Source organism: Gekko japonicus, unplaced genomic scaffold, assembly GCF_001447785.1.
Source record: "Gekko japonicus isolate JY-2015 unplaced genomic scaffold, Gekko_japonicus_V1.1 scaffold467, whole genome shotgun sequence".
NCBI lineage: Eukaryota > Metazoa > Chordata > Lepidosauria > Squamata > Gekkonidae > Gekko > Gekko japonicus.
Genome location: NW_015169787.1, coordinates 655,056 through 669,327, shown reverse-complemented (window position 1 = coordinate 669,327; position 14,272 = coordinate 655,056). Strand labels below are relative to the sequence as shown.

The 14,272-nt window shown below is 44.3% G+C and overlaps 1 protein-coding gene across 1 annotated transcript in view; it reads left to right on the top strand.

Annotated features, from left to right (window-relative positions):
• The first annotated feature begins 14,155 nt into the window (after positions 1 to 14,155).
• Positions 14,156 to 14,272, top strand: part of ATP6V1G3 (ATPase, H+ transporting, lysosomal 13kDa, V1 subunit G3) — a 36,757-nt gene continuing 36,640 nt past the window's right edge. Inside the window, exon 1 of the mRNA XM_015416950.1 lies at positions 14,156 to 14,207. The gene's annotated coding sequence lies outside the window, so the exon portion shown is untranslated. The remainder of the gene's footprint in view (positions 14,208 to 14,272) is intronic.

Genomic DNA, 14,272 nt, shown 5'->3' with positions numbered 1-14,272 from the left:
TTGTACATATGCCACACCCTGAGTCAGGTGCTCTCTTCACAGAAGGAAGAAGAGTTAGTCCATTGTTGTTAGGGAGACTAGACCAATTGCTTGCTGCATGGCTGATTTTGGGGGGGGCTTTAAGGGACTCTTTTCCCCCCACCCCCACACAAGGTCTGTGACATCATGCTGCAGAGGGGCTCTAACTCCCTACATCTTTCCTCCACCACCCTCTGTAGGTGGTGCGTTTCAAAATCTGAAGTTATTTTATTATCCTGATTGTAAAATCTCAATCCTTCAGAGCTCTGGACTGGTTTGATGTTACCTCCGAATTTCCTTGGAGCACAGGTGGGCTCGGACCTAGTTTTTTCTACAGGCTACAAGCTTTCCTACTGGAATGCCTGAAATCCAAATTTACAGTTGCTTCAGTCCTTTTTTTCTACATACAGTGTTGAGTTCATGGAGTACTTCATCTGCTACTTCCAGGTCTCTGCTGTCGAGGAAATTTTGATACAGCCTCTCACTCTGATCGCTCCAGACTGGAGTATATTCTTTTAGATATCTTCAAGGAAGGAGCCTTTTGGCTGCAGTGCCAACAAATTGGAGGTAGTTATTATGTCTTGGAGGGACCCATCCAAGACACCTATCCAGATCTTCACTGAAACCTTTCAAATGCTCCCTCTTAAAGTTCCATAATGGTCTTGGAAAAGAACTGATAACTAGTATTTGGATTCCTAGCTTGAGGATTACAGGTCGATGCTGACTGTGTGGGAAAGACCTCAAGAACACGTCTGGATATAAGCAAGGGCTGACTTCACCGGTCAGATGAAACAAATGTTAAATCAGGGTTGGAATCTCTATTCCATGCCACTGATCTGAAGGTGCCTCTGTATTTAGTGTCAAAAATGAGATGCAAGTCATATTCTTCAGCCCAGTCAACAAGTGCCTCACTGTTCTTATCATTAACCATGTATCCCCAATTTCCATGGTGGCTATTAAAGTCACTAGCATATACAGAAGGATAAGGTTAGGTTGATAGGACATGTGCTGGCCATGAAACTGCAGGAGGTTTGTAAACATTCACAACATGTACTTACCCAACTTTTACTATGATTGTGTAGATGCCATTGTGGACGTTGGCCAATACCAGCTTCACATTTTCAATGTTGCTTCAAGCATAGGGTACTATGCTGTAGGTATGATTGCAATTGATGCCAATAACATCAGATCCCACAATTTTTGCTCTGCGGCAGACTTGATTTTCCTTATCAAGATGAGTTTTTGGAACTAGAGCTATATCTGTTTTATTGGCCAGTAAGATTTGCAACAAGTATTGGCATTTAGACATGTTTATACCCTCAATATTCATTTCGCAGATTCAGATGCAGTCTCCTATACCCCATGTCAAGTAGTCCTGAGAAGGACTCTTTGATTGGTTGATTGTTTCCATGTGTGTGGTGTAGCCAGGAGATCCTATTATTGTCTGGCAGCCAGAAGTTCTAGCTCTTTACGGTTATCCAGGGTGCACCACAAGGATGCGAGCTAGAATTGCACCCCAGAAAGAATTTTCAGAAAGAATTTGGCACTGGTTTTTAGATAGTCTTCTATCTTTAATGGAAAAAGAACAAAAAGAGCTTCCAATGTCAGCAAGAAAAATCAGAGTGCCATTGTTCTGTAGTGATTAGACTGCTGTACTCAGGAAGACCCTGGTTCAAATCTTTACACTACTGTAAAAGTTGCTGGCCAACTCTGGGCCAGTCTAACGATCTCCACCTAACTATCAAACTTGTAAGGATAAAATGGGGAAGGGATAGTGATGTATCCTGCCCCGAACACCTTGGAGGATAAAAATATACTAGGCAGTATTAAAATCTACTTGACATGATCTTATGGAAATAACTATATTGGGGAGAAGTGTACACTTCCTTGGAAAATTGAGAAAGGTGAAATCTGTTGTAAAAGGCTTCCATTCTTAAAATATTCTGAGTCCTTCAAGGCAGTTTTGTAATCACTTCAAGGCAGTTTTGTAATCACTTAGTATTAGGTACTGAGTGAGGAGAGGGAGGAATAATTTCATCAAAGTTCAAGAATAAGGTTCCCTTCAGGGCAAATACACATAATTGAAAGGTGTTCCATTTGAAGCTTTGCCAGGGAGAAGCGTCAATGGGTTTAATTTAATTTTGCAAAGATTTCAAATACTAGTATTGTACAGACTTTTATCCAGGATTACTTTGTCATAAGGCACAAAGCTTCCTTTAAATATAGATACAATCTTTTGAGCTTTTCAAAGCAGCCTATTTCCCTTTGTGAGCCTTCCATTATCACCTGTCATGCCCTATGAGAAAAGGTTTAATCTCTGCAGTTGCTGCTACCTTTTCACTGCTAAGGAAGAGCAATACAAATGCTAATGATATTTCAAAATCACCCTGTAGTACACAGACAAAAGGGTTCCTGGTTGAAGGGTTACCCTTGAAAAAATATTACTGAACAGTATACTAGATCTTGGTCATATAACATATTGATCTCCCATTCCTTTGATTCATCTGAACTGGTTATGTAAGAGAGAATGTTGTTCTTATTGTTATTGTTATTAAACATTTCTGTGCCAATCTTCCATCCAAATAGGGCCCACAAGAAGGCACACATCAAAACATCAGAACACTGCAACATTAAAATATTTAAGACATTAATACAGCATTAAAAATAGAGTATATCTAAATTATTGAAACAATTCAACAAAACATTTAAGCACACAACACACATAACACAACCAGAGAGGAGGGCCAGGAACAATTATTGGGGATAAGCCAAACAAAAGAAAAAAGTCTTTATCCACTGGTAGGATATGATAGAGGCAGAAGACAAACCTCCTTGGAAGGGGTTGTTCCAAAGTGTTGGTGCCACGACCGAGAAGGCCCTTTCCTGAGTTGCCACCCACTTAGCCTAAGCTAGTGGTGGTACCGAAAGCAGGGTCTCTGAAGATGATCTGAGAGGATAGGTAGATTCATATGGGAGAAGGCTGTCCTTACGGCAGCAGTGACGAACATATGGTCTGCAGACTGGAACTGGCCCGTCCAGGGCTCTTATCCGACCCGTGAGCAACTGCTCATTATCCTTATTGCCGGATGACAGAGGCTGTGCATTATGTCCCTGTATACTGTCCCAGTACTAATGAATAATGGGTGGTGGAAGTGGGAGGGTGGACATCAGGGAGATACTTTAAGGAAATACTGTAAGAGTGTTAAAGTTTTAAGCATGTTTGTATTTTGAGTACAAAATAATATCATTAATTTGGTTTGCCTGTGTTCTTTATAAAGTTTATATCTCCCATACCGAGCATGGCTCAGCCTAGCAAAGTAACATTAATGTCAGATCTGACCAGAGGTCATTTCGGGGGGGAACGCGGGGGAACGCAGTTCCCCCGGGTGAGGTGTGGGGGGCGGGGCACGTGACAAAGCCCCGCCCCCTGCTTCCGGCCGCCCCGCTTCCAGCCCTCATTCAGCCAGGAGGAGGCAGGAGAAGAGGGAGAGTAAGTTGCTTCCTCCCCGCCTCTCCCCACCACTGACTGCCTGCCTGGGGCCAGGGAGGGCCTTGGCGGGGCTTCCTCGCACTCCCACTGGCCTTGCAGGTCCACTGCCGGGCCCCTGATGTCAGGGGGTGTGGCATATGCTAATGAGTTATGCTAAGGAGTTCCCCTAGCTCTTTTTCTACGAAATGACCCCTGGATCTGACCATCATAACAAATGAGTTTGACACCTCTGCCTTAAAGTATGCTTGCCCCAAGCCATATAGGTCTTTAAGCGTCTACACCAGCACCTTGAATTGAGCATTTAAAACAAAGTATATATATACACACACACGTAACACCACTATCAGAAAGGCGGGTCAATAACACTTAATGGGGGTATGCCAAGCCGACAAATAAAAAGGCTTCACCAACTGGCTGGGGGGGGGGGGGGGGGGGGGGAGAGAGAGAGAAAGACAGGAAGATCTCCCTGGGGAGGGAATTTTCCTAAATTGCCACCAGCAAGAAGCCCTTTCTTGAGTTGCCATCCATTTAGCCTCAAATAAAAGAGGCATCTAAAACAGGGCCTCCAGAAATGGAAGAAGATGTTCTTTAAGGTATGGTAGCCTCAAGCCATATAGGGCTTTAAATAGCAGCACCTTGAATCATGCCTGGGAGCCAGCATAGATAGAATAAGACTGGAGTGATACAATCTCTACAATGGACTCCACTCAACATTCTTGGCGCAGCATTCTGTAACAACTGTAGCTTCTGAACAGTCTTCAAGGGCAGCCCCTTGAAGTGCAAAGTGCATTGCAGTAGTCTAATCTAGATGATACCAGGGCGTGCATCACAGTGACAAACTTTTTCCCACCCAGGAATGGCTGCAGCTGTCTCAGAAGAAGAAGAACAGAAGATACTGGATTTATAACCCGCCCTTCACTCAGAGTCTCAGAGCGGTTTACAAACTCCTTTCCTTCCCCTCCCACAACAGAAACCCTATGAGTAAGACCTTTTCACTTTCTTGAGACTCTGTCCACTATGAGACAGCTAGTATTGTAACCTATTCTGTTTTTGCTACCTTTTATATTAGTCTTTGGCAACCTTGTGCTTGGAAATATCTATTGAACTCCCTGAGGAAAACACTGAAACAGGAGGATATCTGGACCTCTGTTGGAGGAAAACTGAGCACTTATTCAAAATAGACTTAAAGGAGTCCTCCCTCTTAAAACTTTGGTATAATTAAGGAGGACTGATATTAATAAAGGGGTTGTGCAATATCTTTTGTGATATATTAAGAGACGATACTTCGATGTTTTGATATATGATTCTTTCTATGTATTAAGCCGCCCTGAGCCTATTGGGGAGGGCGGGGTACAAATTTGAAAAATAAATAAATAAATAAAATTAAGGCTTATATGATATATATATATATGGTGAATAAATTGTAAAAAATATAAAACAAAAAATATATAAAAATTATTTGAGATATTTTATAATCATTTGTAGCACGGTATTTGCTGATTTCAGGTTGCTCCAGCAGCTGGCAAGAGAGAAATAGTGTTATGTCACTGCCGGGGAAAACCTGGACATGATATCATGCCTCTCTAGGAATCACCAGAAACTGTGGTTCATGAAGTTTCCCCCAGAAGTGGCATAACACCATCATGTCAACAGTCCCCCCCCCCGATGTCCCAGCCCTCCCTCAGACTCCCACTGGCTGGCATTCCTGTCAGGGTCTTTTCAAGATATGAAAACAATGAAAACAAAACATGAAGAAAATGAAGGCAAGTGTCACTACACACTGCCAACACAATTAGAATAAGGTCCATGTGCATCTGGGAAATGCAGAACTCCCATCACATGGCTGATACAAAGTTCCAGTGGCAGCCTTGAGGACATTGTCTTGCGTTAACTGGCTCTAGAAATCTAAAACCGAGCATTCAGCGTGGAGAACAAAACAGTATGACTGGATTCAGATATACAGATGTAAGGACCTTTGGGTTACGCTTCGTATGACATTGGCAATCTGCAACTGGATCTCTTGGTGTCTGATTTAGTTGCAAAAAATGGCCATGGCGAGGAGGGTCTGGATGTGGGCCATGGCACTGGGCAAGGGTGGCTCTCTGTGGCTGACTATGGCCCATCCTGGGCCATTTTTAAATTCATCCTGTGCCAGTCTATTTGCTGAAACAAAGCCACTGGGAACAGGCCATTTTCAATTACAAAAATGTACCGGGGGGGGGGATAGTTAACCCCCTCCTATGGTTGCTTTTCGGTACTAAATTACTCACTAAGGAACAGAATCACAGACCCCCAGTGTCATGTGCATAATTTCCTGTATCTTTTAGGAAAGTGCTGTATTTATTTATTTATTTCGATTTCTATCCCGCCTTGCCAGACAAGCAGAGCATCAGACTGGTTTTTGGAATGTCTCTTGGTTATACCCTAACATGAGTAACAGTGCAATCTTAAGCACGTTTCATGAGAGGGAGGGCAGGAAAGGATGAGCCAGTGCTCAGTTCTGGTAGCCCTTTCTTATATGTCCAGGGTAATATCAATTGCCACTCTGGGATCAGGAAGGAATTTTCCTCCAGGCCAGATTGGCCTAGGGATCGTGGAGGGTTTTTGCAGGGATCACCAGGGCAGTTGTGGGGGAGGTAGCCGTGAATTTCCTGCACTGTGTAGCGGGTTGGACTAGATGACCCTCCAGGACCCTTCCAGCTCTATGTTTCTATGTATACTCAGCAATAAATCCCACTGAGTTCAATGGGACTCATTTCCTATTAAATGTGTTTAGGAATGCAGCCTTAAATACAGGGTGGTACAACGCAAAGCAGAAAAGAAGGAGCAGCCCAGCTTTCTAGGCTTCAGCCACTGTGCTGTAGGTAGTGGTTAGATAATTGGATTAGATCCTGTTCCCGCTATGTCATGAAGCAATTTGGGTGACTTCAGCCTGACCTACCTCACAGGGCTGTTATACAGATTAAACTAGGAGGGGAGAACCATGTGTGCCACTCTAAGCTCCTTGGAAGAAGGGTGGGATAAAAAAGCAAAGATTGATATCGCTCTTCCCATTTAAGCTCTGATAACATCACCCCAGTTCACGGTGACTCTGCAGTAGGGGTCATATCAACTGTGGTAGCACCAGTGCTGTGGGAAAGCCATTCTTCCATTGGCAGTCTCAACGCTGCTGATGCCAAAGGAGACAACCTCCTTCCTTAACATGCCCTGGCTTCCACCAATAGGATCTTACTGGGGGTATGTATTCCTTGCTTACCCTTAATCCTTGTCGCTCCCTCCTCGTGGTGAGATCACTCTCTCCTCCATACCCTACATGAAAGAACTATGAAGGCCTCATCAGAGTTCAGTAACACGCTAAGAAATACAAAAGACTTTTGTTCCAAGAATCAAACAGGATGTGGTAGGAGTTAAAGCAAGAGAAGTGGCCGGAATCTGTAGAGAAAAAGCACACAGTAGGAGCCCCACACTGCAGAATAGCCAAGTTAGTAGAAATGAAACTTCAAGACTTTAAAGATTCTGAGGTTCTTTCTCCGCATGTCATAGCATACTCTGTTTGAAGAAGTTCTGTGGGTTAAAACAATAGAACTGGTTAGCCTCGTTTTGACATCGTAAAAAGAAAACCACATATACACACACACACACATACAGGTGTTTGCACAGTCTCTCTTAGCCTTGATAACTTTCTCTGTAAACAAAAGAAATGCACACACAAACAGCCCTTCCAGGTGTGCTCTTTGGCATCCTACTGGCTACACTTTCATCACTGCATCAAGTAGGAAGCTTTACTTTTGACCTCTGAACAAAGCCTGTGACTGATAAACCATGGGCAGCTTATGGAGTTGCTAAAGCCCTGCACCCAAAGTACTTACTTCAGGCTAGGCCTGCTGGTCGCAGTCATTTAAAGTATGTCTGCTTGTATGTGTGTTAATTGAAAGCCACCGATCTGAAAGGGAAATCCTTACGAGGTTTTACCAGGATAGAGGTCTAGATTTGTTGTTAATTCAATAGGAATTGGGGTGTGTTATTTATAAGCTTCCCTTTCTCCCAGATAACTGGGACTCAAGGTGGGCAACAAGAATAAAACCAGTAGAAAGATGTAATTCTAAAAATAATAGAATTAAACCAACCAGCAGGAAAAAAGTTTAAACAAAAGTTCACTAGGGACTACTGTCTTTCAAGGCCCCTGGAAAACACTCATCCTCGGGGGCCTTTGCATTCGCAAAGATTGGGATACTAGCCTCCTTTGGCATAATTCCACGATCTTTTGGAAAGCAAATACGCAAAATGTAAAGATAGGACCAGGACACCGGCAATTAGACATGGGCAGGATTCATTTACAGAGACATTTGTGGTCAGAAACAGCCAAATGGGAGCCTGTGGGACAGATATGAAGCAAATTTGGCCTCGCCCAGTTAATACTTTGCATGAAATCCACACACATGAAGCCATTACTGCTAAGTGATGCTGATTGTATTATAAAGCCTGACCAGTTATAAAGGGAGCTACATTGTCCTACCACTGCCATAGTGGTGTCCAGAATAGCTTTCAAGTTTACAGAAGTTGACCCTCTCAAATCTGAAGGAATTGGATATGTGGATCTGGATTCTGCTGAACATCTCAATTAGATTCCACAATCCATTGACATGGCAAGACCTCTGATGTCACTGATTCTCCTCACTGTCACTGATTCTCCTTACAAATGGCCAATTCACTTGATACATTTTACACAAGTTGGGTCTGGCTTCCCTACTCTGTCCCTCGGTTAGGAATGGCTTGCAAGTTCCCTTCAATTATCACCAGCACAGTGCTGAATTTCAATCATGGTGCTTAGGGAAAAGGAGCTTCAGTCATCGGTCTTCCCCCAAATCATTTTCCTAACTTGAAAAGCCCCAAGGGTACATTATGGGGTAATCTGGTGGTTTTCCCAGTGGGGCAAACATTGTCTCTCCCATGGCTGTCTTTGGTCAGGAAGGGGGAGGCTAGCGTCCCTCCTCCACATGTGCTGAATTAGGCACTGTGTGGGCGTTGAACTCACAGTTTATGTCTGACTGAAAGAGTGGGGAACCCAGACAAAATCCATGTAAAATATTATGTTTGAATCGCTCTGAGTCAATTTTCCCAGAAAATGATTGTGTCTCCTTATGAAATGCTACCTCTGGCTCGACTGTCAGGCATATTTAATCATGAACCTTGCATATCTGGGTCTCCTCTATCGTCAGGAACCGTTTGCTTAGAAATAATTACACACTACTGTGTATTCTGCCCCAGCTTTGTTGTGATTTGGCTATCTGGATGGCTGTGGAAGAATCCATTTTCATTGCCAACTATACCCAGAGCTGATTATCATCACAGATTCTACACATACATGGATGGAACTGATGTCTGTTACTTGATCTCTAATAAATTACAAGGGTTTTGAACTAATCACAACTGAACAAGTATCAACTTCTCACACAAGCAATTGGGTTGCTATGCTCAGAAATATATCTACAACCACTAGCATGTAAAGCCTACAAGTCCTCAGGTCTACACAGAAATGTTTTGGTTTTTTCTCCCCCAAATGCAAAGGAGAGAAAAATGCCAATGTTTTTATATAACATTTGCACTATTCAAAATTCACACTGTGCTTACTTTGAGGCACACATTATAGCTTTGCAATACTTTATTACCATATTTGCCATTCACAGCTCCAGAGTTTTGCAATCTGTTTGTAAATAACTGAAGAATCTAAAAGGGGGGGGGGAAATCCACCGCTTTGTCTGCTGGGGACTTTTCATGCTCTACATTCCCTCCCAAACTGCAATACTGGGCTTTGACACGACAACCTTGTACAAAATCCCACCTTCCGGCGTTTCCCTGGTTCTGCTCGACAGTTTCCCAAACCTGCTCTGGTATGACCTTTCCTTAAAGATCAGACTCAAAGCGGATTTGGGGAGAGTAGGGATGGGAAGGTGCAACACCCCTCCCCACTATCCAGTGCTATTGCCTCTGTGCCATTTTCTCCCTATTTTTCCTATTTTCCCCTTCCCCATTGCCAGCAGGATTTTTGCCTTTAAAATACTATGGCCCCGGTCACACAGAGCATTAGGCACGCTAGAGAGACGGGAGATAGGCGGATTTTCCTAGTGCGATCTCACCGCAACATCTGGGAAGCGTAGAGCTCCTGTGGTTCACCCGAGGCTTCACTCCAAAGATGCACTGTAAAAAACTAGTACCTCCGAGGTACTAGTTTCCGGAAACCGCAGGGCAAGGGCGGGCGTCAGATCACGTTTCCGGTGTTAGCTCATGGCATCCGGCGCCCGCCCATGTCCTGTCGCCCCATAAAAAAAATTGTCAAGTCTCCACGGGTGCGCACAAGCACCCAACGGTGCATGCAAACACTTGGGTTAAAAAAAAACACACAACCCCCGCGGCGCCGCTTCTTTGCCGCGCCGCAGGAGTGAGGTATGATCGGCACCTCCCCCCAACCACAGGACGTCAGTGGGACGTCGGGCGGGACGTTTGATCCGGCTGCCGCGCGGTAGGTCGCCCCGGGGCAAACAGCCACGCCCCCCCCCCGCGATATCCAGCCCGTTTGACCGGGGCCGTTAATGGTTATACCTAGTACCAATGTATTTGTATTTGCACATGCAATGAGAACAGCACAGGGAATCAATCCTCTCTGTGTGGAGCAACCAACATTTACTGGGGTGAAGCATGAAGTACTAAAGGCCTCTACATGCATTTCTTCATGTGGCCATACATGCACCTGTAACGCAGAGGGAGAGGTCTATGAAATGTACTGGGTTCAGACGTGTGGGGTGATCAGCTCATGCTTTATTCAGTGATTTAGCTCAACTACAGGACAACTCTAGCAGGACCGAAGCCCTGCTTAAATGCGTGCTCAACACCACACCCAACACGCACACACTCCCCGTGATAGGTTATTTACATAAGAACTCCTGTACAATAGGTCCCTTCCAGGATCCTGGTCCCCTGTTGTTCTGGTAACGAAGCTAAGTCAGTCCTCTGGTGAAATGCAAGCTCAGTACATAACAGTCTATATTTCAAAGAAAACAGAGACCATAAGCAAGGGGAACTGAACTAAATAAATAAGTCTTCTCCTTCCCCTCTTTACTTTGCCATGTTCTGCTGTTACAAGCATTTTTCTTACAGTCTAGCTGTGATACTGGAGGTGAGCTGGGATAGAACAAATGTAAGGCACACAGTAAGGTAAAATAATATAACAGTATAACATGTTGGAACTTGCAAGGATTGTCAGGAGGTGTCTCACTTCCCCCTCCCCCACTATATCCTCCTTCCCTTTCCTGAAAGCCCCATAGTTTCTTCCCTTTTCCTGTTTCCTTCTCTTCTAGGATTGCCAACCTGGAGATCTCTACGAATTGCAATGGCCCTCTCAACTACAGAGATAGGTTCCCCTTATGGTTGCCAGCTCCAGGTTGGGAAATTCCTGGAGATTTGATGGTGGAGCCCTGGGAGGGCAAGGTCTGGGGAAGGAACCGACCTCACTAGTGTATAATGCTATAGAGTCCACCACACAAAGCACCCGTTTTCTCCTGGGGAACTGATCTCTGTCACTTGGAGAGCAGTTGTAATTCTGGGTGGGCCCCATGTGGAGGTTGACAGTCCCCCTGAAGGAAATGGCTGCTTTGAAGGATGGAGACTATGGCATTATACATTTCTTGAATTTATAATTTTTATTAATTTTAACAATTTCAATACAATAGCATTGACATCTGATAAGCATTAATAAAAATAACCAACCGTAACACACATAAAAATAACACACCTAAGCATACAATCAATCAAGTTAGGAAAAGTTGAATTCAACTTACTGTTCTACATATATTCCATAGGTAAAAAAATAAGTGAGCATTAAAACCTTGTATAGGGTATCACACATAACGTATGGGTTGTAAGGCAGAAGACCGGTTCATGCCATATAATCTAAGAATGGGGAGCACTGTTCCACAAATGTAGAATGGTAGCTTATCAAGTTCCGATTGTAATAATCTGTCTGGTAAGTATTCAATAACAAAGCAATCCTAAATTTTATCTAGCCATAGTTTTGTTTTGTTTTGTTTTTTGGGTGGGAACTGTCCCTTCTTTCCATTTCAAAGCCATTGCTAGTTTAGCCGCTGTGAGTAAGATGATTATCAAGTGTTTTCAAACCCGTGGAATCCAGTCCTCCCTGCCCCCCTAGATTTAGGAGTATTTGCTCAGGCATCATTGTGATTGAATATCCTGTGATTGAGTGAATTGTGCATGTAACCATACACCAGAATTTAGCATTATACATTTCTGAGGTCCCTCCCCTCCTCACACCACACCATTCCCAGGCTCCATGCCCCAGATCACTAGGAATTTCCTAACCTGGAGTTGGCCACTCTATCTCCTTCCCACCCCATAGCTAACCTAGCTTTATCTGTCCCTCGTTCTTAAGCTGTCCCTCTCCCTCCCTGGCAGCTTCTCTCTAGGAAAATTGTGACCTAGTTTTGTAGTGCCAGGCCCACTTGCATGGTGGGGAACCCTCAGGAACTTGTGAGGGAGCCTCACCTTCTCCTGTATCCCCCTCCCCACACTATTTTTTCATTCCCTCCCCCTGGCAACCCCCATATCCTCTCCTCTTGGCATTACCCTTCTTTGGGATTGGAATGTAAACTGACCTTTTCCAATCCTATGGCCACTGTTGCATTTTCAAAATTTGCTGGCAAATTGAGTGCAGTACTTTAACAGCATCATCTTTTAGGACTTGGAATAGCTCAGCGGGAATACCATCATCTCTGCTAGCTTTGTTCTTAGTAATGCTTTCTAAGGCCCATTTGACTTCGAACTCCAGGATGTCTGGCTTGAGGTCAGCGATCACACCACTGTGGTTGTCAAGGACATTGAGATCCTTCTTGTATAGTTCTTCTGTGCATTCTTGCCATCTCTTCCTAATCTCTTCTGCTTCTGTTAGGTCCCTACCATTTTTGTTCTTTATCATGACCAGCTTCACACGAAACGTTCCCTTGATTTCTCCAATTTTCTTGAAGAAATATCTAGTCCTTCCCATTCTATTGTTTTCCTCTATTACTTTGCATTGTTCATTCAGGAAGGCTACCTTATCTCTACTTGCTGTTTTCTGGAAACCTGCATTCAGTTGGGTAAATCTTTCCTTTTCACCTTTGCCTTTCACTTTCCTTCTTTCCTCAGCTATTTATAAAGCCTCATCAGACAGTCACTTCGCTTTCTTGCATTTCTTTTTCTTTGTGATGGTGCTGATTGCTGCCTCCTGTACAATGTCACGAACCTCCATCCATAGTTCTTCAGGCACTCTAGCTATCAAATCTAGACCTTTAAACCTATTTTTCATCTCCACTGTATATTCATCAGGGATGTGATCTATGTCAAACCTGAATGGCCTAGAGGTTTTCCCAACTTTCTTCAGTTTAAGTCTGAATTTTGCAATGAGTAGCTCATGATCTGAGCCACAGTCAGCTCCAGGTCTTGTTTTTACTGACTGTATGGAGCTTCTCCATCTTTGACTACAAATTATATAATCGATCTGATTTCTATGTTGCCCATCTGGTAATGTCCATGTATAGAGTCACCTCTTAGGTTGTTGGGTGTTTGCTATGACCAGTGTGTTCTCTTGACAAAACTCTGTTAGCCTTTGCCCGGCTACATTTTGTTCTCCAAGACCAAAGTTGTCCGTTATTCTGGTTACATTTTGACTTCCTAATTTAGCATTCCAGTCCCCTATTATGATAAGGACATCTTTTTTTGGTTTTAGTTCTAGGAGGGTTGTAGGTCTTCATAGAACCGGTCCACTTCAGCCTCTTCTGCGTCAGTGGTTGGGGCATACTTGGATTACTGTGATGTTGAATGGTTTGCCTTGGATTTGGACGGAGATCATTCTGTAGTTTTTGAGACTGTCTCCCATTACTGCCTTTTTCACTCTCTTCTAGGTGAGTTAGCTCTTATTTAATAGTGTTCTTTTAATTTTTTTTAATACCATTTTCTGGTTTTATACCATTTTAAATGGACCTGTAAGGGTTTTAAATGGATACCTTGAGCACCTTATGGAAGGACAACTTGTGACACTGGAAAACTTAGGCAACAACTAGGTTTTCTCCCTCTATCCTTCAAGAAGCTCAGAGGGGTCTACATAGATGTTCTCCATTTTATCTCCACGTCAGGCCTAGTTAGACAGTCTAACCACTACACCATGCTAGCTTTCTATAAGAAAACTTGTAGAGAGATGGGAACTGAGGAGTCTCCATGGGAAGATAAATTCACAGTGAAAGTGCTTCTACCTTGACAGCACCGGCGTAATCTTCGCGGGGGCTGGGGGGCTGGCGCCCCCCCGAAATTTCCCCAGAAGCCCCGCCCACCCCTTGCCCTCCCAAGCCTCCACGTTATGGCCGCCCCAGCTGCTGTCCTGCCTGCCTGCCTGCCGGCTGTCAGAGCCGGAGGGAGGGGAAAGATGCCTGCAGTTTGCACAGCGGCAGCGGCTAGTTCTCGGCCGGGGCAGCGGCGGCAGGCCAGACCCTAAACAAAGGCCCGGAATGGAGAGCGCGAGCTCGGGGAAGGGGGGGGCGCCGGGTCGTCGTGTCGTCATCTGTGCGTGCGCCCCCGCCTCCCTTCACTGGTCATTTGTTTAAAGGACATTTGCTTCCTCCCGGCTCGCGACGTCTCTGGGGCCCAGCAGAGCCAGGTGATTTGGGGATTTTAAAAGCTGCTTTGCTTTCTATCTTTTTTCCCTTCCAGAACTCCCCCCCC